Raw genomic sequence first — 26,373 nt, forward strand, 5'->3', positions numbered from 1 at the left:
AATCTACAATATGCCTAATCACTCAGATGAAAAAAATAGTTAGAATTTATAGATTTTATTTTTACATCTGCTCTAACACCTACTAGTTAGATGAGCTTACCAAATTAAACTGATGTACGTGACATACTAGGTAACGATGATATCTAGGTAACGAGAAAAGTGAACTTCATCCGGCAGTGGATCGAGCACGGCCTGTGATGATGATGATGATGAATACAACGCAAATTACAATAGAAAATAAATGTCATAAATAAATCATTAACGATGCTTTGAACGTGAACTACATAATTTGTCACCGGATGGTTTTTATGTAAAATTTATTCAAATTGATCATCCAGTAGCATTTAAGAGAGGCGGTGATGGACTCATAAATATTTAGTGGACTCTAATAAATAAGAAATTAATTCTTCAAAGTAATTGGTTCGGGAGTGGGCGCGCCAAGCGTACACCCCTTCGCAAATTTTTAATAGCATTTAAAACACTATGTGAATAATTAATCGATGATTTCCATCAGAAATATATCATGAAATATGAATATCATTTAAAACTGCACGAAGTTGATTTTTAATGAACATCTCTCATGAACTTAATTAAAGGACGATTCGTTTAAAAATTAATTACCAACAAGTTCCAAAACACGTTTGAATAAATTAATTCAAACAGAAAAATATCTAATGAAAAGTACCCAATCGATTTAATTAACAGTGAACGTTTCTCTAAGTGAAAAAGTGATTGTTCACAGTTAAAGTTAAAGCATACCTACCTAAGGAACACAGAATTGATGTGAACTCAAATACTTAACAGGTGTGGAGTGACAGGCAACCAATCTAGAGTGTGAAAGAATGTGGGATAAACTTAAACACTTGTCAAGAATGCGTCATTGTTGTTTTTATTTAATAAAACAACAATACAATGCAGTTCCACCATGAATTGACAGTTAACAAAATAAAAGAAATTAAGAATGCGTCATTTTAAGCTTGTCATTCGTTCTGACAACTGCTCCCGGATTATGCACTGACGCTCATTGTATAATGGTGTATTTGAAGGTTGCAACACACACTATTGCACGTCAATAATGTGTGTTTCATTTTTGTAGGACACTCACACATTCAAAACCCTGCTTCAAAATGTAGTGTATTGAATTCTATTATTTAATCTGTTCTGTGGACGTAGCCCATTGTACTAATTTAGGTACAGTTAGATGTCTGGTTTACTTCCGTTACCCTTCAACGCCCTTGGAAACCAGCAATACCACGTGCTATAAAATATTAATATTTTAAGGACCTTTATATACTTAATATGTAAGTATATCTATTTATTAATAGATACATACTTCTGTTTTTTTTTTTCATATATTTCAAAATACTGGTATTCAATATAAAATACTGAAATACCGATAGGTATTTGTATTTTCATTCGGTATTGCAATCCCTACTTCTATCTTAAGGCTATACCTCAGTTGAGGCATGGTCTGAAAAGATCGTGGCTAGGCGATGCGCGGATTGTGCAAATGACGCGTGCCGAACGAAATATAATTTGTCATATAAATCCAACATGCGTCCATTTAATGTTCTGTTTATAGTTCTATTAGGTAGTAACAACAATAATATTTTCATTGACATGTTTTCTTTTTCAAGTAAATGGGTAACGTTTTTTAGTATCTTTACACGATTTAAGAATTAATACCCCCGTCGCCATCAAGAAACAAATTGACGTGTTCACAGCTCGACGTTCGCTCTCCGATTGTCAAGCGAGTCCAAAATTTCGTCGCACCTAGTTGAAAATTATTTGCCGTTTCACTTAAGTACCGTCTTAAGAATAAAATTCAGCATGTAGAAATATTTTTTAAACAGTGAAAAATGGCTATAAAATATATAGCATTGGGACATAAACAATATTCATACAATAAATATTAAACATAGTGGATACGAGAATTTAATAGCCTATTATTAATCCACAAAGTCATTCAACCTGCAAAAAATAATTTCAATAAATTAGATATTATATCCTTAAAAAGAATTTAAATTTTTAAAAAAGCGTGTGAACATCGAAAAACCGCTATACCAATCGATGCAGTAATTTTCGACATGTTTTTTATTATCATTGTAATAATTTATCCATTTGTAGGAAAACACAAGTCCGAGGAGACAATTCAATATGTAAATTGACAAATAAATATGAGATTACATCAAAACACCTTTTCAGCTAAACCTGAATGATGAGCAAAGGCAATTTGTCTTTTATTTGTGAAAAATGGGTATGTTGCTTTGACTAAGTATTATTAATTCACCGTAGTCATTGATAAAAGAAAATGAAGAGATATATTGACATCTTTATGAAATGAAAAAACAATGTATAAACTTGCTGACTTTAGATAAACAGTGGTGTAGATTTATTTATAGCAAGAGGGTGAATCTATTACATCATTATTAGGTAATAATATTACAAATAATTATCGACAATTTTATTATTAAAGTGAGTATTTTGTGACGACAACTCAGTCCTCTCACACATCTTATGACAAACTATTTTCAAAGATAAATTATTTTATTTGAATAAAAATAAATCAATGAGCAATGCATTGTTTAAGGACCCTAAGTGTAGGATACTTGATCATCTCTGAGTGTGAGATTTATTTGCGAAATTAATCATGGACAGCCAGAAACACAAAACTAATGGGAAGGGGGTTACCTTCTGCGTGATGCTGTAAAAAGACTTAAATATCGATTGTAGAGAAATAAAGAAAATAACTCGAAACACGTTTTAAAGAATATTATGTTATTCATAGTATGCATTAAAATTAGTCACATAGACAAAACGCGCATTCAATATTGGTGATATTTGATGACAATCGGCGCGCTTTGTGTATATTGTGATTTTTGGCTTGACCGTCATAAAGTAATAAACCGAATACGGCTCCAAAACCTTGGTCTATGGCATCTGGCTTTCACAATTATATAATATTATTACTTTGCTCTGTGGAGTCGGTTTATATGAGTTTGTGGCATTTTTACAACGTTTTTATTAGGTCGTATTCTTATGTGTTCGGTGGTTGTTTATCCAGTACAAATCTTGCAATCGATTTTTAACTAACTTCTCGACTAGCTAGACATTTGAAACTTTTAGAATATATCAGAACACGATGCCAATGCATTTTTTTAATACTCTTAGCCATCTTTAAGTAGAATTGAATTCATTTTCAGTTAATTCTGTTTTGTATGAAAAGTTATTTCGGAAGAATTCCGAGACCCAATCCACTATTATTGGTTGCTAGGGGTCTGATGTCCTAGCAACTAAATTAAAAATATATATGTGCGTTACTATGGAAATCAAAATGACACTTCAGTATTATACAATATATATTATATAAGTACATTTTTTTATGATCGTTTAAGCTAGTCAAGTCAAGTTTATACGATTCAACAGAAAATTTAAAAACATTGTATATAAAAAGTTCTTTTTATCTTGTGATTATTATTTGTGAATCAGATCAAAACATATTCCAAAATAAAACTTTTAAATTGGATATGTGGGTATAGGTAGGTAGGTATACATGGTTTTATAATACCTTAGAGAACATACATACCATACATATAATTAGAATAAATCCTAGAAAAATGTTAAGCTTAGTGAAGGAGCTCGAACCTCACATCTTTTCACTATCGCATGAAGGTTCCTGTCCAATTGAGCTATTGGCTTTGAATTGAATTGTATTGAATCTTGTAAATATTGTATAAATAAAAAATGGATACGTACTCGATGTCCTATTGTAGTTTCGTCATGTACGCCACTGCAATAACAACTTCATTGATATTAAAATAAATCCAGATAATATCTGGGATTCAATCTTCGATATGCAAATGGGCGATGTTTGTGGGGTGGACCGCGGAGAGGCTGTGACCCCTCTTTTCCCACATTCATTAACCGAATAACAAATCGATATAGACATCAAATCGTCCCACGCAAATCTGATAATAAAAAAACAAGTATAATTACGTTTACGCTATTGAAATTCACTCGGATGACATAACGATAGGACGGGTTTTTTTGGAGACCTTGCAGTCTTACACTCTTACAGGTCCACATCACGTACCATGGAAGAATACGCCCGGCGTAGTGGTTACCTACTTACATTATTAATAACTAGGCTTAGGATTTTTAGGTGCTAAAAAATGAATAATAGGTACCTAAAATATGTAGTTATAATTAGAAAATATGTTATTAAAATTTCATAATTAAGTGCTAAAATAACAAAAATAGGTGCTTTTAATTTAAGTATTACAATAAATCATAAATATTATTTCAACAATTTTAATTTATTATTTATTCACAAACAGAAAACGCTTTATTACAATAATAAATAATAATACAATGCTTCAAATTTTCGAAAGTGAATCTTTGACGATTTGATGTTTGAAATTTTTTATGCAAGGAAAAACTTCTTACCACTTCTACATAGGTATGTTATTGTTGCGTATGTAAATGAAACTATTTCTGAAGCAGAAAAAATTTTAACATCTGAGGCATCTGATGGATTTTCCAAAACAGCTTTAATATTCTGCAGCGTTTGAAGTCCAGTATTTTTATTTAAAACACTATTTAATTTTGTACCTACTTATTTTTATTCCAATTGTTCCAGGACCATTTTATTATTTTACCAGCAGTATTTTTTTAAATATTAATTTGATCCACTATGTAGTGACTTTGTAGATGATTCTAACATTTAAATTAGGTTTACTTGTGTTGATTAATTTTGTGTTTATATGAAAATATGTGCTGAAACCTAGAATATGTTAAAATATATAATTATCCAAAAATATGTAAAAATAGGTGCTAACAAATAGGGCTTAAATGTTTCAAAATTGTCTGAAACAGATAGATATTTTTGATACTTTGTTGTAGGGCCGCTCAAAAAAAAATATTTAAATAAGTACCTAAGAATCCGAAGCCTATTAATAAGTATCCGTTTGAGTATTTTTGGCCCATCGGTCCTATTCTTGTTCTGTTTTTCTTACATAGTTATTTCCACGCATTATCCAAGTATCTGCAGCGGGGTCCTGACAAAACCGCCCGGACATTACCGCCCAGACATTGCCGCCAAAACAATTTAGAAATGAGACAATATTTATTTTTAGATAATATTATATTTTAGATAAAATTAAATTTCAATTTTGTGTGCTAACCTTCTTAAATATTCTAAATTAGAAATACTACCATACAAAGGCATTAACTAAGTGTTTACAGCTGATGATTGTAGTATACCTACTAACAGTAAGACGGAAATATGGATACATATTATGTCAAATATTCCATTTTTTCGCGGTCATTTTAGTGAGTAAGTTAGTACACATTTTTGTCACAGGAAATTGATAAAAAAATGTTTAAGTAGGAGTATGCTTAAAATTTAAGATTGCAAAAATCTGTGAAAATACTGGTTGGAAGATTTAAAGAAAATCATAATATAATAAATAATAAAAAATAAGCAACCGCTTTGAATTAAAATTGTGTAAAAATATATCAGTGCATATTGCATCGTCCGAGGATATTATTTCAAAGAATCAGTTAAATCAGGGGAGGGCAAACTGCGGCCCGCGGACCGCATGTGGCCCGCCGGGTATTTTTTTGCGGCCCGCCATCATTAATTATTGTACTTCTGATTACGAATAACTTTTTTTATAATTTTTAAAAAAATATTGACAATAGATTAAAATTTATTTAGCAATAGTACGCGATCCATTTTCAATAGATATTGATAGTGTAGCGACAGAGCTACAACTTTATTTATTGATCTGCAGTGTGACACTGATTTAAGAGAATTGCATCGTCGTGAAGAAATCTCTAAATTTTACAATGCCCTTGATTCAGACAAATTCGGCCAACTTAAAGATTATGCAAGAAAAATGTTCGTTATTTTTGGATCAACCTATATATGTGAACAAACATTTTCGATCATGAACCTCAATACAAATTCTTTACGATGAAATATCTCCGATGCCCATTTACAAGCAGTTTTGAGAATATCAACTACAAAATTAACACATAAATTTAAAAAAATGTACCTACAACAGTTTCATTCTTCTCATTATTTTTTTGTAATGTTTATTTTTCGTGATAATAAATAGTGTATATCTAAAAATGGTACTTTACTTGCGGCCCGCCGGTCATTTTGAATTCTTGAATTTGGCCCTCCATCCAAAAAGTTTGCCCCCCCCCTGAGTTAAATCATTGACGGAAAATCTTCACATTTATACAGAAAAAAAACCTTGGCTCGGATTGTCAAAGCGTCGAGGTGCGTCTATTTTGTCAGAACGTATTTATTTCGGCTGTATCTTCTTCACAAAACAAACAAATTTATTTGCGCCCAATGTTTTAACAGGTGTTGCCAAAGTAAAAAAGAACGTTGTCTTCATTAATTAGCTTTTGGCAATTATGCAACATTAGCTAAGTTAACTATCAAACGAGGGGATTTGCCGTAAGATCTGGCACCACGGAAATTATTGTGCAATTCTCGGACTAATATAGATGGTGATATATTAAATCTATGAGCTCTTTTGAGTCTGCTATCACTGTATGATTATAATATTCTTTTAACACAAATATAATTATCAACTGTGTTAGAAGATTCTTGCAATGCCAGTCATATAGCATAAGGGCCATTCTACAGGACCAGGTAAAACGCTGCGGTTTAGCTGCTATCAATCGCGCCATCAAACAGAACCATTGGTATAATATGTAGCGGGAGGCGTCATTATTGATATGGATGGAACTGCAACATAAACTACATAAGGCGAGGTATAGCAGTATCTGAAATAATTCATCTGTAGAATTGGGTCATCTTTTTTTATTTTAGAAGTGTCATCTTTGTTTAAAAGTTGGCGCCAAAATCGAAGTTAATATAGTTGGCCTATGCCAGTGGTAGTCTACCAAAGATTCAGAAGTTTACAGCAAGACAAGAATTATAATATTTTAAGTAGTGTTGTGATATAAATACACCAGTCATTTTCCGTCAAATAATTTATCAATACAGTAGGACCTATGAGGTAAATGATCAAACGGTGGACAAATTAAATTAGCCATTGTGTTACCCATTTATCTGGGATTATTTCAACTTTACTTCTTCTTATTAGTAGATGCCTGTTCCTTGGTCGGAGCATAAAGGCATCACATCACGCAGCGTCTGAAAAAACCATATCGCTTGCTAAAAAAGGCAATGCAGACTATTTTGACGCATTTGTAGCCCGTGGCCAAAATCCAGCGCATCACTTCTTTACGTTCAATGTGATAAAAGGGTGATATTTTATAAAATTTTAAATATTGGTCCATAAAAAACACGTGTACAAAAATATGCTACAGTTACAGCACAAAACCGACAAATCTGCAAGTGTATGGTCGATAATGGAACCTAAATAATATTCAATCGTCAAAGAGAATAAGGATTTTGCCGATTATTGGATCAGCTGGGATCAGTTGACTCATCATATACTATAATAGAGGTTCTTTCTGTCCTAATAGTTACATTCAAAATCCATGACGTAGCTTAATCAAATACAATATGCTTACGTCAAACCTAAGTAAATACACAAACGTTGAAGTAGTTACCTGGTGCAAAAGCTTATTTTCATTTTCTACTTTTCGTCGGGTCAGTTGGGGAGGTTTGTAAATATTAATAAATACGTCTTAAAACTGAACACAAAAAAAAACAAATACATAAACGTATTAATCAAGTATCGTATAATTACATAGTTTTAACAGAACGTGAGAAGTGATAGATATAACATCCTTTTATCAATTGACCAAAGTATTATGTATGTAGTCAAGACCAAAATCTAGGAATGGGTATTAGTTAAAAGAAAAAAGTTATTAACAACAAGACAACTAATTGTCAAAAATGAAAAATGAGCAAAAGAAGTCAAAACTAGAAACCTGGCATATGTTGATCATATCATGCGGCACACCAACATTATGTTGTGATCCAAGTGAAAATTTCTGATAACGCAAAGAAAAAATATATTGGCCCGATGATATCAGGCTTGGTATGAACTTAACACTTTATCCCTCTTCAGAATGGCGATAGAAAATAAATTTGCCGACTTCCGATGATGGATATGACATGGAAAGTAGTTGAGCCAGTGATAGCAGAATGATATAATATTAAATATCTGTAGGTAAGCGAAAGAAAGAGTGCGATAAGTTTTAAACATCTAAAAATTAGTTAAATATGCCAAATGAACTACAATACAGTATTATGTGAGCAATGAATGTGGCATGGAAAGGTGCATGTTGGTCATAACGCGGAAAGATCACACCAAAAGAAACCAATGGTTAAGGAAATAGACGAGAGTACGCGATGTGATAGACGTCGCTAAGCAGATGAAATGGCAATGGGCTGGACATTTCGCTCGGCGAGTGGACAAACGGTGGACAAATGCCGTCATACAGTGGAAAGCAAGGGGCACTAAACGTCCACAGTCAACCCTATCATATCATAAAGTTCAGTGGATGTAGGTACCTACGTGGCAGCGAAGAACTAGGGATGGAGAAGAGTGGAGGGAGCTAGCAGTGGATCGACCCCAGCTGATGATGACATGTATTATTCACAATTGAGAAAAGGGATGAGTCGAATCAACATTGGATTTCCCATACAAAAAGGTACAACCATACATTGATTCTCCTGAAAAGTGGCGATATTGGACTTATTGCCTTCTTTCTTTCGCACACAGATGTATCTAGTTGGAATAAACATACTAAATACAACGCTGTACTTTATTGTCTATATGACGGTATCAATACAATTAAGCGAATCCGCATTGGGAGACTCCGATGTTTAGGTCATAACAACCCTATGAATGATCTTGAAAAAGCTTAAAGAGAAATGTACGGCTATATGGAGATAATGATCCATGTAGGTATATACCAATGACTTAAATTACACAAAGAACTGCTACCCTGAATAAACCAAGACTCCAGATGAAGAAAGTCGTTGTAGGAAGGCAGACGCTTGTAATGATAATACGTAATTGATAAAATATAAAAGAATAATTCTCACACGGTATAAAAAACAGCAAAATGTAAGTGATATACAATATTTATTAACAGTCGTAATGAAATGTGCTATGGTATCCTTCCGAAAAGCGTTTCGTCCATTCAAGAATACGAAATGAGCGAAAAAAATCGAACTAATGAAATTCATTCAATTTTTTTTTCAATCTAGCTATCTATCCATAGGCGAATAAAAAACAGATCGCAAAAGCCCGTATGCCAGGCATGTTTTACTTTACAGCATGTTCATGATATTACAAACTGTTCGGAGATATACATAATAAAAGCATAAATAATATCTACCTAATCATAATAAAATATTGCCATTGATCTGAAAAAAATTAATTTTAAAACTGTTTTATAAGCTTAAAATACTGATGGATTTTCAATTTATCTATATAACATGTAAAGGGAGGGCTCTTCATTATTGAGTGTTTGTTGTAGCTCCATTGAAACATACATTGAAGCTATTACATGTGTCGTGTGGTATTGGAGCATGGCCTCTACTCCAAAGTATCTTCCACTATGAAGAGAGCCATTGGAGTGATGATTTCATTTTGAGTGGTTCGGTGCATATAAACAAACAAGAAAATACAGAGTGGATGATTTATTAGATTTTGATAATTTATAACAGCAAGTACGCACATTTTACAGTACAGACAATAAAGGAAAACGAGTAGGTAGGTAAGGATCCAAGGTCAACTATATATAGGCCGTGGCACTGAATTAACATTTACGATGGTGGTTCTAGTTATTAATTATCTTCCAAAGCAAAGTGGTACCTAATCCTTTCGCAATAAATGAAGATTTTCGATTGCATATTTTGTTCAAATTATTACCATTTAATTTAATATACAACAATCGTCATTTTCTACATATGAACAGTTTACCACATTGCATTTGAATAAGCTATGACCAATAAATAGCAGTTTCGTGTCACGGCCTGACTATTCATTATAGAGGGCCATGGTCAGTAGATATCATACTTCATTGCCAGTGTGAAAAAATGGCGAAATATTTTGTATGTTAAATTATACTTCCAAGACGTTTGTAACAGCGAATATCTTATTTTCGTGTGTAATTTATTGCTTAATTTTGTACATTATAATTTTGAATACGTATTAAATAATTTGGGTATGTTACTAAGAAGTCTTCATTGGAAAATTATGGTGGTTTTCTGTCCACAATTTGGAAGTAAATGATCAAAGTCATAGCGTAATAGTATAATTTATGACGATTGATTGATAGACGTCACCGTAGGGCAATCATCTAATCAATGTAACCTATAATCAAAATAACATATCACAGACCAGTCACTCAATCAACGTTCACCCTGTAGCTAGGCGAACCAGAGGTGGCCGGCGCTGCGTTTTCATACGACGAAAAACAGGTTGTCGAGTAATAAAGTTGCCCTGAGCGACAGACCAGCGGTTCCCACGATTATTATGTTAATTTAACGTTTAATCAACGCTGGGGCCTGCTCTCCCGCTCCGGCGCTCGTGTAACGGAGCCACGAGGGTCAACCGGCTGTCGCAGGCTCCATTAGGCGGGGCGCCCGCGCGGAAACTTCCAACTGGACCATCTCATCGGAGGTTTATATGCGAAGGTATTCAATTTCTCTTGTACGTCGTTATTAGTAAATCTATCTGGTAAAACGTAGTAAGGATGATGACTCCTCGTTGTCATTTCTATTAGATCTGTTTGAAGGTTGTTCTATAGAATTTGTTAAATGATGGCTTTAGACAACAAAGGTTTTAATTGAGGGGTGTAATTATATAAGTTATAAGTATAAATTATATAAGTACTTAATTATAAATAAGAGGCTTATTCCTCTACTTGACGAAAATGAGTTATGAATGCCAGAATTTAAAGGATACAATTTAGTACAACTATTTTTTTATAGAAGAACCTAATAGCATTCAATCCAGTAGAAAAATCAACTTCAAAATCAGTGTTAGTAACGAAAGTAACTTATTTCGTTACAAAAATCATTGTGTAAAATCAACACCGTAAACAGTTTTTGCCTTTTGCCAAAAATTTGTTGAAATGGAATAAGTTCACTTTAAAAATACACGCCTCAATTATTTGTACATATATGAAGGAACCCATATAGGCATTCGCCCCATGAGCCGCCCCCGGAGGAGATATGCGGATAACGTCAAGAGGGGCTGGAGAGAGAGAGCTCGGGATAGAGATTCTTGGAAAACAGTTGTGCAGTCGGCCATGGACCTGAATGGTCTGTGACGCCATCTTAAGTAAATACCTATAGGTTACCTATTAATAGTAAATACCTATTCAGATTCAACGATTATTTGGTGATAATTCATAATCGTTTATAATATGCGTTCATCCTGGTATTCACCCACACTGACCTAATTGGTGGAGCAGCCGCTTCTGTATAAAAACAAAGTCATGAATTACGGGTTCGATGTTGTTGTTTTTTTCAATGTGTATTTGATGTAGTGCAAGGACTCAATGGGTTGGGCAAATGGCAAACTTATTTTTCTCATAAAATCGGTAATATACATACTCTTCACTCTGTGGGGCCCAAATGCTCCAATCACAGTTCAATAATAAATGATATCCTTTTATATAAAATATGCTATACAACACGTGTTTGCTCACACGGTGAGCTTTATCAAATTTGCGTAGGTAGGTAGATACCTACCGACATTTGCGTTTATACTTATATTACGACATTTATGTAGTGTAATTAAATTGTAATTTTAATTTTAAATAAGCAATATGTATCTATAATAAACATTAAAAATAATTTATTAATTAACAAAATACACTTATAATTTAGAAAAAAACTATACCTAGGTAGGTACTTACGTATAACATGTGTGTTTTTTTGGATCGATTTTTATTAGTAAGTAAGTACATCGTCACTTTTAAATATTTTTATCATTAAAATGTAGTTTGATAAATTCTTTAGAAGGTGACATTTTTTTTTAATAATTCATAATTTTAATGTATCCTATTACTAATTTAAGTTTATTTTTGAAATATATAAGTATATATATATTATATTAATGTTCTTACTTACATATTGATTACTTAAAATTAAATTCATATTTATATAAATAAAATGCATTCAATTACAGGTTTTGCTAAAAAACGATGTTGATATTGAAGCCACAAAAGAAGAAGAATCATTATCTTTGACAATAGCACATTAATTAACCAAGTTTTAAACTCTGCACCCCACTACCATTCAAATTTCGAACATCCATTACATAATAAGTATTACTTAGAATTTTACTAACCGAATTAAATGATTATATTTCTGTATTTCCTATACTGACGTGAATAACTTAGAATCAAAGAAAAATATACACATATTATATCTATAGATGGTTTACGACATTTACGTAAATACCTACCATACTACGCTGATATACGATAGCCACCAATATAACCATAATTAAATCGACAATATCGAATCAAAACAGCGGACGACATATCAATCAATACTTTTCAATCTACATTCGATCACAGATTGATAATCCAAAATAATTTCATTCAAGATTCGTTCGGCGCAGTGGCGTCTTGAATGATAAAATGGAAATATTATTTTTAATACACACACACATATAATATTTACGCATCGATGTTACAGGGCGTATCTGATTAATGTACGTGCGTATTGATTCACAAGCTTATTGATATTGAAGACAATCATTGCGAATTTACCACTTTATTTCACCACTACATAATAATATTATATTCTTTAATAATTCGATTTTGCAGCCAATTAAATAACACATTTTTTTTCTTTTTAATCATTCTTAGATAGCAGTGGCGAAGATGTTTAGATCGGAAATGAATAGTGCACACTAAACTTTATCAGTCAAACGTATGTTTTCATTAATCTAAGACTAAAATGTGGAGAGAGTTTTTGTTAGTTTTAAAATTCAATTAAACCCTTCCTAATCCAAGCCATGGTAGATAATAGTCAAACAATATTCGTTAATCTATAAAATATCTAAAATTATGCCATTAAACCATGCATCATTTTAGATATTTCATAGATAGAAGAAAATAACCATCTTTATTATGTATTCTTAATTTAACAAAAACAAGTATGACTGAAAAAGTGTGCACTATTTTTGTCATATAGCCCATAGCATACATAGACTATTATGGTTTGGTTTAGGCCGATTGACGTGTAAATTACTTACATACTTCCCATGAGAAGAGACTACTAAATATTGATATTAATCCACGTTTATTATCTAATATTTTTAAAATGTTTGAAGGAGGACGAGTCAGTCTAAAACTATCTAAAAATCTAAAACTGACATCTAGTAGTGTTTTTTTTTAATTAATCGGACCATAACGCTGGGGTTAATCCAACGGGTCCTCTTTTCTTTACCAGCATCTATCAGTCTATCTAAAACCTGTGTTCTTTCCCGGCGATGTATCTGCAACGGTCCGTAAGACAAATTGTCGCTCTGGATCTCCCCATCACACACGTCACTGAGTGATGCCGTCTGATGGATGCAGAACTTTCTTCTACCCGCCGGGCAATCGCCTTAAGTGGATTATAACCTTCTAAATCAATTTTAATACGTCATAATTCGAGACTTCCGCACAGTGGTACCACTTGTACCCTGCGGCCACACTTTTAATATGAAACGTGAACTGGAGAGACGTGGCCGTAATAAGTAGACAATATAGAAATAAAGTACTTACTCCAACTCTAGGCAAGGAGAAAAGCGGAGACGTTGACATTATTTCGACGAAGAAATAAAACACGATATATTTATTTGTTTGTTTATAAATGGCGCATGCATCTTAGTAGAACAATTTAATATTGTTTCAGTTACAAATGAGACTTAAAAATATAATTTCATAATAACAATATAGATATAGTTTTATGTAAGTACAACAATTAAATGTACGTAGCAGATAAATAAAAATATGAGTACTTACAAAATTATCATTTGCAAAAAAAAAGTTCCTAAGTACCCACCAGGGAACACAGAATTAATGAAAACTGAAATACCTAAGCAATGTGGCTGTAAGGTGTGCGCACACTTACCAGAATGTGTCCGCACACATGTTTTCATCCCCCGCACAGTCCTCATACAAAATATCGTAAAAGAAAGTTTCCTTTGATTTTAGTTTTGCTTTATAAATGTTTATTTTGCATACAAGTTTTTAATTAACTACATATTTCTTTTATTCAACGAATAATTCACAAGATTTTAAGAATGCATCTACCATTCTTATTATTGAACATACATCATTTTGAAAACACTCATGTGAAAATATAGCCAATAGAAAAAATCTGTTTTGAAAAAATTAAGACACCCGGCAGGAACCTAATCTGTCTCTTGGGTATCGCGCCTGTGCATTACCACTATGTTACGACTGCCATGCTTAAGTGAGACAAATTTTAATAATTGGCCTTTTTAATACCCGAGTGTTTATCCTGAGTGTAATAATGAGTGTTTTCAGTACCTAGTTAAAGCGACGCCGAGCGAGACAAACCGATGCAATAGGCTTCATGTAAGAGAAGTCGGAAATCATAATGGTTTCAGTAATTAAATTTGCCCGATGATTATGCGCAGTACACGAAATCTGCGCGATTTCAACGTAAAGTTGTTCCACTATAGCATAAGAATATTCAATTGATAAATGATTATACTTATTATAATAGCGCCAGTACACGTGCATGAATTTACACCTAAAAGTGCTGACTGTCTTGCAAATCTCAGTCTTCAAGAGTAAGCGAGACGCAATGTTATCATTGTTTGGTACTATTTGACAGGTCGTGAAAATCGGTTAACCTCAAAATCTGCGCGGTATAGTTTGTTTTTTTACCGGGAGGTTCTCAACTATCGTTGTACTGCCCAGGCGCAGATATTGCACGGTACAATTGTCGCATGAAAATTCAGAAGCTTCTGGACTATTTTGGTTCATGCATGTAATCTTTGTCATTGCTTTTTTTGTCATGTCCACGATAATACGTACTGTCAGCAGTAAATCCATGCATGTGTAAACGGGGTATACCTAAATCATAGGTCATAATCGCTACAATTTATTTCAGTATAATAGATATGTACCTACCTAAGGATGGTAAAAAAGTATCAATACATTTTGACAAATATTTAGATACTTCGGTGTCAATACTTTTCCTCCGATATAGATAACAGGTATCGACACATTTTTTTTGAGGTGTAGTATGTATCTATATTATATTATTTGTATGGTATTTGCATATAACCAAATATACAGAATTATGGTATATCTACATTAAGTAGCCAGGTATAATGAATTAATTGAAGGTATAATGAATTAGTTTATACCTATCGTCAACTACGTTTATTCTAACGCATTGTTAGAAACATTTAAACTTTAAAAGCCTATCATTTTCGAAAACGTTGTAGCTGTAGCCATGGTTACTTGTTAAACAAGTTATAAACATAATACATATAACAGAATTTACGATTCTCTTTTTAAAAAAATCGCCGTTACACAGGATACGTTTGAGATAATATTACATATAAATAAGTATATGAAAACATACAAAAAGAGGTTATACCTACTGAACCAGGCTTGGTCAATGGCTAAAGAGAGATATACATACACGGGGTGAAAAAAATCCATATCCGCTGAATAATTTCTCGTTTTAATGCGACGCATAAAAATCCAGTTGTAACGGCGGATCGCGGAAATTTCACACAAACTAAAACGCTCGCGTGGGCACTTGTTGCGAATGCCTGGCGCGCGAGCCGGGCATTTTTTGTTTACATGGCTATGGATAAACGCCCACGATAGCCGAGCGAGTAACATGTCGGTCTATAACGTCATGGGTCCCAGGTCCGGCAAAAAAAAATCACATGTTGTTTTTCAATGTATGGACCTGTGTTTCAATGTATGGAATGTTTAACATCAATATCTCGTAAAAACAAAAAAAACTGTTAATACAGCATCCACTTTCAGATCTCTATAGGATCGAACATGATAATTTAAAAATGGACAAACTACGGTACTTGTCCAAATTTCCAATGTTACAGGAGAGACAGATTTGTATGTTTTTTTACGATTAGTGAAAACATTTAAAGTGTCTACATTAATTTACTTTGTTTTACTTATATATTTTATATTTGAGTTAGCAAGGAGTATCTTTCTCAAAATGAAACGCCTACTTAGAAATCGAGATCTCAACATAGATCAGAGACTGCGTACAGTTTCTTTGATGTGTTCTCCTTTATCATTTCTATTGTATGGAGGTGTGGACAAAAAACCAGGAGATCAAGACTTTCAAAATGTGGCTGTAGATGCACCTTCAAGATTCCTTGGACTGACAAAGTGATAAACGTGCCCAAACGAATGGGAAAATACCAAGAAGTTCTTCGTGGTATAAAAGCAAGAAAACTAAAGTACCTCGGCCAAATTATGAAAGGACAAAAGTACAGCATTTCGTGGTTTAATAACCTCCGTGACGGGTACGTGTGCAGCTCCACCAAATTGTTCCGGGTAGCAGATGATAGACCAAAGATCGCCGTCATCCATTGGAGGTTGGCAAAATAGTAAGTTTTTTTTAATTCGCAAAACGGAAGTAGGGGTTGTCTACCTTCAAAGACATTTTAACACTTTTATTTGTTATTAAATACATTATTGATTACCCACTGTTATTTACCGCGTTATAAAGCACGAAACAATTAATTTCAACATATCAATAACTTAATGTTTTTGCGTAAGTAGGTACATAACGTAAAATTACAAAAAATGGAAAGTCCTTAAATCTCAGAGTAATAATACAAAGAGAGAGGGTATTATTCGGCAAAATTAAGACGTCTTTCTTGCGTATAACGCACGTAGACGTAGAAATTCTATCCTACTCTAACGCATATTGCGGAGATATAAGCGTGGCGAATGCTTTCTCATGGTTCGTTTTTATTCAAGGCTTGCCTTAAATTTTATGAGTTTTACAACGATATATTATGGGTTAATTCGGTTGTACGTATTAAATAAATACGTATCCACCTACTCAACTGTGAAATGAATGATAAAAATATATTATTTAAAATGTCTGTATTGCAAATCGATTATTATGATGCTATTAAAAGAATTAATGGCAAATTGGCCCACGCACAGCTTAGTAATCTGCGGTCAAACGAAAGGTTGTCCGCTACCGTTTTGTATACTATCAATATAGGAAGGTAGATATCCAGTGGTAGTCAATGGGAGGCAAAAACGAGAATTACTTAATACGATGTCCGCACTTCCCGTCAATGGATCAGACCGCATTCGACGGTGTCGTAAGATCAGAGATTTGAAAAAAAATATTGATAAAATAATTATAATGCCACAATATAGATAAGCAAATGCCATATCCGTATTAGCTAATAAACAAATACGGCATTACGTATGCGTTACACTCGGGATATTGGACATTACACCCATGCATAATTTATAAGAAACAGTGTAGATATAAGTATTACGTTAAAAATCAGATATAAAAAGCTAATAATTTATTAAGTAGGTAGTTTGATACGGAAATGATATTTTAGAGCGGCACATCAATGGCACCAAATCGGCCAGGTCAACAAGTACGTGATAGGTACCACGACAATAAATCTTTGGAGGTATGTATTGTTTGCAGAACTACGATGGAATACATTTGGAGGTCAGAAAACACGGTACACACGTGCGAACCAAATGTGAGCTACGGCAGAATTCATGACAATATGTTCATAAGGGTAAATTAGCGAATGCGAGCCGAACGAGTTCTACGCAGTCACAACTCGCAACGCGAACATAAAGGCATTGTCCAATGGCGCGATTTGACTCGCACGCATTCCAGGTACATGTGACCTCATTGAGCCGTCCACGTGCAATCGCGGCGAGACACATCATCTGGACAAGCTCAAAGGATTTCGCTGGTGTCATTTAAAAAAATAATTAAATTTGTAATTTTTTCTAGTGAGTTTTCAAGTTATGTATGTTCAATATATGGAATGTTACATTCTAAATCTTGTGAATTATTCGTTGAATAAAAGAAATTGTTTATTAAAAAATGATACAATTATTTAGTTCACTAGAACTTCTTAGTAGAAAGCCATTATATGAATTAAAATAAAACAAAAATAAATGGAACGTACTTATCAACACGCTTTAAAATTTCGTAATTATGTAAAACGGAATTCCACGAAATAAATGCTCGAACTCGATTAAGAAATTTAAATTACTATTTGTTTCAATTACATACAAATATGACGAATAACAGTGCTAAAGCAACACTGTTAACTTCTGAATAAACTGAGCTTTCGATGTTACATGGAAGTAGTAAGCTCGTGAAAAAAGCTGTCGTCCCAGTGAGTCTCCATCGGAGGACATCCGGCGTTGCGCCGAAGGGCATGCGGATGAGCCATTATTATTATTATTAACGTTACCTGTTGAACACTTAGCCAGGTAGGTACTCCACCTGGTAATCGATATTGAGAAGTTGACAGGATGCCAGTGGCTGGCAGTGCAATTACTGCATCACTGACACATCTTTGATTATTATTTTAATTGGAGCAAAAATAAACAAAGTGACGGTCCATGCTCTTATTGAATATTGTGCCATTTTTCATTCATAAAATAATCGACTTGGATACAGGTAAAATATCAAACAGCTTATAATTATGTAGATATTACATAAGTATAATAAATATTCATTCAATGCATTTAAATAAGGAAGTATCTTTATATACATATAAGTATAGCTAACACAGTTTGTTTCGTGAGAATTATTAAGTGATTGTTAGCATTTGGAAAACTGCGAATTATATTTTAATTGCATAATTGAGTTAGTATATTTTATTCGACATTCGAAATGTCGTAGTTGCTAATTCACAGCGTAAAAGGCAGAATCAGTGGACGGAGCCATATAATATACCAGTAGCAAAGACTGGAGATAGTCTGTTAAGATCCGCATTAAATAGTGCACACAAAATTTAATTGTCAGTCATACGTAGGTATTTGTTTTCATTGAACAAGACTACAATTTACAGATGGTGTTAGTTAGTTTTTAAAAATCAATTAATCAATTAGTTTGGATATAGGTAGGTACCTACTTTGGGCGATACGACGAAATTCTGTACACTTTTTCATTAATCCTTATTTGTTTTCGTTGGTTTAAAAATACATATTGCACATATTGTTGGTTCATTTTTTTTAAATTCATTAAGCCCTGCCTAAACCAAACTATATTAGATAAAAAATATTATTCTATCTATAAAATACCCAAAGTTATGTATTATTTAATTGCATAATTTTATATATTTTATATATGGACGAGTATTTTTTTACTATTATCTATTATGGCTTGGCTTTCACAGGGTTAATTTGAATTTTAAAAACTAACCATAACCGTCTGTAAATTGTATGACAAAGTTTAGTTTGCACTATTTATAGCGGATCTTAACAGTCTACCTCCACCCTTCGCCACTGATATATACGTAGGTAAAATTTTGTGGTGGGTTTGTAGGTTCACAGATTGCGCCATCGATAGCCGTGTAGTATATCATTGTTGACATGTTAAAACCACGTGATGATAGTATGTTAGTCTTTTTATTAGGCTACTGTTTAGAAAACTTATATTTATATTTTTTTAAAGTTTCGCAGGAATATTTAGGGTCCGCCTTCTAGAGTAGGTTTTCTTCGGCGTTTTTTGATCGGACAATAATCGCTGGATAGAATATCTACAAAGACGAGTAGTTACACTTAGCAGGCCAAAAGTATAATTAGTACTGTCATTTACAACTCAACATCACTGGAGCGGAATAAAGTGGTCCGGTTATAGAAGCGTCGGGACGCCGGAAATAGCTGAGGGCGTCGTCATGCGAACTAACATTATGCGACCGGCTTGTCAGAACTGGCACGTAATTTTTGACACTATGACAAAATACATTGTAGAGTGTCCGATCGGACTCATTACGATGACAGTGAAAGATGCGAATCACAATAAAGATTTTTAAATAAACAAAAACAAGTTTAAAAAAAAAATACTATCAAGAAAAATAAAACGTTGGCAAAGAATATCTTAATAACAAGTATGGTCTTCCAAAGATGCTGACTCTTTTTCCATATACATAAATATAACCTTCTTTACTTTCCCTATAAAAATTTTCAGTTACATCAGTACGATTTTTATATAAGTAGAAGAAAGTAACAACAAACAACAATCCTGAAATTTTTGTTCATCGTTCCTTGTATCCATCTCTATACAATAACATTTTCTTAAAAAATCTTTGGCTATTTTCCTTTTCAAGACATACCTACAGCATTTAATTCGCGTTAATTCAAGATATTCAATTAACAGATTGCAAACTCCTGAGATAAAAGGTGGCTAAATAAATATTTATATATAATAATATATACAGAATACAGTCAATCAAAATATTACACGTAGGTACCTACTTCGTCCGTGAAACGTCAAAACATCAGATATGACAATTTTCTCAAAATAACTTTTTTTCAAATACTTTCTGTTTGTTTAAATCAGACTGCATAGTTTATTAAAATATTTTACCAAATCGAAGCTATTACAAACACTCGATGACGACGAGCCCCCCCACTAATAATTGTAATTTAGATAAATCAAGTTATCGGAAGATTTAAAAAAATATATAGTTTAACATTAAATTTGTACTTATAAAGCAGTTTTGAATCCACTGTACGTATAATTTTAATTTTAGGACATCAGAGGTTGCCAACGATATCGATTTAGTAGGTGGTACTATATCCTTATAATTTATCGAATATTAGGACCGGTTCCGTTTGCTTAAATCAATTAAGGTCTCTCTATTAAATTATGTTATACAAAATAAATATATATGATGGTGTAATTGCGAATTGCTTAACGTTGCTACATTTTACAGTAAATTCTGAATATAACACGAAACTTTCAGTGATTCTATCGTTAATTTCAGAAGACATTTCTTCGACATCTTTATTTTAATGTAAATAAATATTTTCCTTTTGACAGTTACTCAAACGAGTATTTTCCGACTAAATTTCTTCAAGGCATGCTTGCCTTTCATTCTCTTGGAGGTCGTAGGTCACTTCTGCTCTCAGGTGGTATAGTTTCCGATCCTGATATTCTGGAAAATTTGAATTTTTATACACCCGTCAATTACATGCGTGATGACCTATTTTGGGTGAAAGCTGTTTCCTCATGTCGGGCTCACCAGGCACCAATAGCGATGGCTGTGTTTCTTGGTTTGTTATTATTTTTTAGTTTGTTTTTTCTCTAGTAATTTGATTTACCTGTACTTTTCCAAATGTCATGTTGTGAACGTCTTGAGTTAATAATTTGGTATGTGCTCAATGTACCTTTTTTAAATAAAAAAATATATATACATGTTGAGGAGTGAAATCCCATGCGTTATTATTATGGCAGGCATAATAATAATATTAACTTACACATTGTTTTCGCTCATTCATTATTATCGGACTGATTCTGCCAGCCTTTCTACATTGGAGTAGGTAATAAGTAAAATTACTTATGAATTTACTTCTAGCAAAGTTGGATTCAATTTATACACGAATTTTTATTTGCAGATACGTCGACTTATTATTCATGCAAGCATTTTTAGCGGCATGACGAGTGAAAAGGGAAAATGGAAATACTCCATAAATGGATATATTCCTATAATAGCCACAGGGAGGAAACTACAATACTCAAAGGTGGCAATACCACAATAAATAACTTATTATGTGTGGTATTAATTTTACGTCACAACCGGATTCTACGTAATACTTGCTTGAAGTATAAAAACACCCAGTGAATGTCACGTATGTAACTCTATTTTGACAGTGCATACTAACATCGTGCCAATAAACTAAAGTACGCATATTCAGCTGTGATTTTCTTTGACGCAATCGATTCGCCGAATTTTTAAAGGCAGCCTCGAAACAGTCCAAAACAGCCATACAATTATTAAATTATATTAAAATCTTAAAAAGAAGCGTATTTGTCACACATTGAGTATATGATATAACTAAATACCTGAAACTAACATCAAAAGGGTCTATAAAATGACCACTCAAACATATACCTTTATTCGTATTAATACTATCGACCGAGGGTATCTACCTGGTGGAATTTGAATTTAAATTCTTATGGATTCAAGTTTTGTACTATTCCATTTGAGTCGTACACACTATCTACCATTGGTGAATGCGCATAATGCCTGAAGATGCCAAAAGGAGAAACCCGGGTTGCAAAAAACCAGTCAAATGGAAAATAGTACATATCGACCCTTAATCGGCAGAACAACGTAAGCGACACTTTTTGGTAAATTGCGTTTTAAATGGAGAACTGTTCAATATCACCTAGCGCATAAGTGACAAAAATATTAGAGCCCGATCTCAATCGCGTGACATTTTTTTAGGGCCTGTGCCTTTTAGCGTTTGAACTTGTATCGCATTATAAAGTAGAGCAAAACAACGTAACCGACGTTATTTGATAGTGTAAGCTACGGTACGGTTTATTCGGTGGTCCGTCTGGTAGTGAGTTGTGCGAAAACCGATTTGGGAGCAAAGCTCGCGCCGTCCAGTAAAACTGGCTGAGATAAAATAAACCTGGTAATAGAGTTTATTAAACAATAATTACCCGCCGTTACATCTCACTACTGTCGGAATAATCTACGAAGAATAGTATCTTCCTATAGATTTTTGAAATGTTAAAAATGTATAAGTATAAAATTTATACTGAAAATTTGGATTCTTTGAATGAATCCACTAATGTCGTGATTCGGAATGTTTTCAGAAACGTATTTAATAGACAGTAAGTTCAACTTGGGTTTTCATCTACCAAAAAAGATAATAGTGTTCTTTTTGCGAGAAAGTAACAAATATGTCTGGTGACGAGAGACTTCGGCTAATTGAAACGGATACTTACAAATGTCCCCTTACCGTAAAGGATAAATGCAAGGAGATGTTCTTTAATGATCTGGCCAAAAGTAAAAATCACAATGACATTTTGTGCGCAAGTTTTGACCTCGAGAAGGTGCTAAACACTCCCTAGTCGAAATACGCATACTATAATGAAAGTATCTACGAAAGTGGAACAAATAATGGATACTGCTTTTTATGGGGTGAAACTGATGGTAAACGTGGCAGTAATGAGATCTCAGCAATCATGCACAAATCTTTGGACAGGACTGACAAAGCGGGAAAAAATCAAGGAATTATTATACTGTGATTGGTCAGAATAAGAACCGGGCAACACTGGGTATGCTATCTTATTTTATGAAAAATTCAACTTTCATTGAATTTATAGAAATACATTTTCTATTACCAGTGGGTCTATTCTGTATTTATCGACCGCTAAAGTGATAAAGTGATAAATATTATCAAACTTAGGGTAGGTTTGTATTATAGAATTAGCACTTATTGTAACAATTGCAATACGTTGATTATAATTGTTGCAATAAGTACTAACATTTTATATAAACCTACCCTAAGTTTGATAATATCTATCACTTTAGCGGTCGATAAGTATAGAATAGACCCACTGGTCGTACTACGATGCCGGTCGATTCCATTCATGCGACAATTGAGTCATTTATATAGTAGTTTGGGCACTATCAAAATGACCCACCATCATTTCCAACGCTAGGTCATCATGTCATATGCAGAATTCCGTGACTGGAAATCTTTCGCTGCTACTTGCATTCCTTCAAAGTTCAAGATTAAATTTGGTGAATTATGAAAGGCATAATTTAAAAAACTTACCAAATATTGTACCTACTCTGGTGACAGTAGGACTAAACTGTTAGACCTAGAAAATGTCATCAGATCCCGATCAAGTGCTGTGATGCTTTAAGCGCAGCCACCCTTGCTGTATAGTGCTAAATCACCAATATCGGAAATCCAGTATAACGAGTAACAGTATAAAAGTCTCTGTGTTAAATGTAATATCCCTCAGAGACGACGGATGAGTTTATGAAACTGCCACATGGATTATCAGTGGAAGATACTTTACCGGAATCCGATCAGGAAGATGTGAATGAGGATAATACAGCGATTACTGCTTAAAAAATGTGGGACAATAATTTTTTTGTAAAACTGAATAGTTGATTACAATTTTATTTTATCATAATTAGTAGGTCCCCATATTTAATTATGTACGAGTAGATACGTACCTATTTCATTTTGAAAAATAACAATACCTGATAATATTAATAATATAAGCGAAACCTTAAAAATACCAATCATTTATTTTTATTTAACCTATATGTGATTAAGTATCTACAAGCAAAAATATTAATTTAAAAAGTCAAAGTATTTTTAATTTATTTAACAACGTCCCCTTTCGTAAAATAAATGGGTGCTTATGTTATTTATTTTAATACTTAATTAGTAATGCCCTGTGATGATAATTAGCATGAAATTTATAAATAAAAACGACTACGCCAAATAGCGTAAGCGACATGCCTGGAAAAAATATCGTGTCATAGACATAAGCAAAACAGCGTTACCGCCACTATCTCGAAAACTAAAAGCACTAATGCAATTGTTTTATAATTTCCGTATAGGCAGTAACCAATTATTATTAACCACATTAACAGAATTCATTTTTGGAACTAATTACGGAAATAATTTAAAAAAAACCTTCTCCTGTAAAATTTATGAATTGTCGCTTACGTTGTTCTGCCGATTAAGGGTCGATATGTATATTAAATCCATTATAATTTAATATAAGTATGTTCGTACTTGTATACAAAAAATAACTAAACAATAAATAATAATAAATTTAATAATTGTATTTCATTCCAAATTCCACTCGTATTATTCACCCTGTATTAACAGATTTTTGTTTTCACTATACTTACTTATTTTCTATATGCCTACACATTTTCGATTCATGTCAAAATCGCGTGTTCTTGGTTTTTCTTTTGTTTTATCTGTGTATTTTTTATTAAATTATTATCTATGGCCTGCAAGTCAGGTTCTGTTCAAAATATTATCTATGGATGCAATATCGTAAGTAATTTTAACGTACGCACACGTAGAAAGTGTTAAAACTAATTGAAATTAGCATGAATGATGAACAATAATTCAAAATACTGATACATTAGAGTTGGAACTTTCCATCATTGAATTTATAGAGATAGTGATCCTTCAAAATATTCTGCGAAATGACGAAACCGTAGAGTAAATTTGTCACCGTACCAGCATGTGACAGTACGTGACGATCATAATGTAATTGTAGCGTTGTGCGCATATCTCGCACGGACACGTCACGTCACAAGAATCACATGGTAGTATATTATCGTAATTATTTTTTTATTTAATAAATAAATAGTAATTGACCACCAACGTAGTACTTGGACGTATTATCAACTTTAACGAATTAAATATGATGAAACTTTGCAAATAACTGCAGAAACATTACGTGGGCATAATCGCCCAACAAGTCAATGGGGACGTTGCTAACGAATTACAGAACTCAGAAATGGTCACGATGTACATATATGCTGACCGCACCCGATAAGAGGTTATTAAGAATAATAATTATTATTCGTTTCCAGAAATACGAATCATTAAAAACAATGTCATTACTGTGTGAAAGATATTTGTATTTGGCACGCGTAATTTGTGTTTAATTTTGACAAATGAAGAGATAGCAACAACATGATAATATTATAATCTAAACAGATACTTACTGCATTGCTGAACCAAAAGCGAACCAATGGAACTCAAATCGAGCGGGTCAACAACTCCGTCTATCTTGGACAACAATAATGTCAATTGACGGTGGTATATAATCTATAGGACGAATTGCTCGCAGAAGCAAGCTGGCATAGGGTGCATTTGAATAGTATCTTCACCCATAGCTTACGGGCCGCACAAAATTGTGTTTTTGCTAATTACTTTTCAAATGCAAATTAACACGTTAATTACAAAATTAATTAAAAGGGCCCGTAAGCATTGTGTTAACGTAAAAGGTTTTTAGCTTAGACTATAGATACATCTAGACGCCACCCATTACATTGCTAAATGAAGCTGCGTGCCGTGCGTTTGCTTTGTGGGCGAGCGAACGCATTCGTATACAAATGTTTGAGACCATAGACCATTTCGCTAGTGCTCGCCCGAAGTGCTCGCACTAGACCCTCAGAATTAAAATATAATTTTCAATTTTTTTTACGTTATATAGTATTTTAAAGCGGTCAAAATCCAACCATTAGGTAAAGATATCCATAATTTAACTTATTTTAAAGAAACACTATGTCACTCGATGTTAAAATACATAATAATACACAAATAAATTATCACGAACATGTATCAACTTATATATGAAACGTAATACCATCTTCTTGCTTA

General features: G+C 33.2%; 1 protein-coding gene and 1 long non-coding RNA gene across 2 annotated transcripts in view; both read right to left on the reverse strand.

Moving 5' to 3' along the window:
• pnt (ETS transcription factor pointed) overlaps positions 1-26,373 on the reverse strand; it is a 429,327-nt gene that overhangs the window by 172,946 nt on the left and 230,008 nt on the right. The window lies entirely within an intron of this gene.
• LOC147071624 (uncharacterized) lies at positions 1,547-6,256 on the reverse strand. The gene is made up of 4 exons (XR_015070815.1): positions 6,148-6,256; positions 4,616-4,783; positions 3,757-3,968; positions 1,547-1,971 (listed from the first exon to the last, which is right to left on the reverse strand). It is a non-coding gene; the product is annotated as an uncharacterized LOC147071624 (long non-coding RNA).

The sequence above is a fragment of the Rhyacophila brunnea genome, unplaced genomic scaffold, assembly GCF_057557595.1.
Source record: "Rhyacophila brunnea isolate RB1 unplaced genomic scaffold, BYU_Rbru_1.0 scaffold_20, whole genome shotgun sequence".
NCBI classification, from domain to species: Eukaryota; Metazoa; Arthropoda; class Insecta; order Trichoptera; family Rhyacophilidae; genus Rhyacophila; species Rhyacophila brunnea.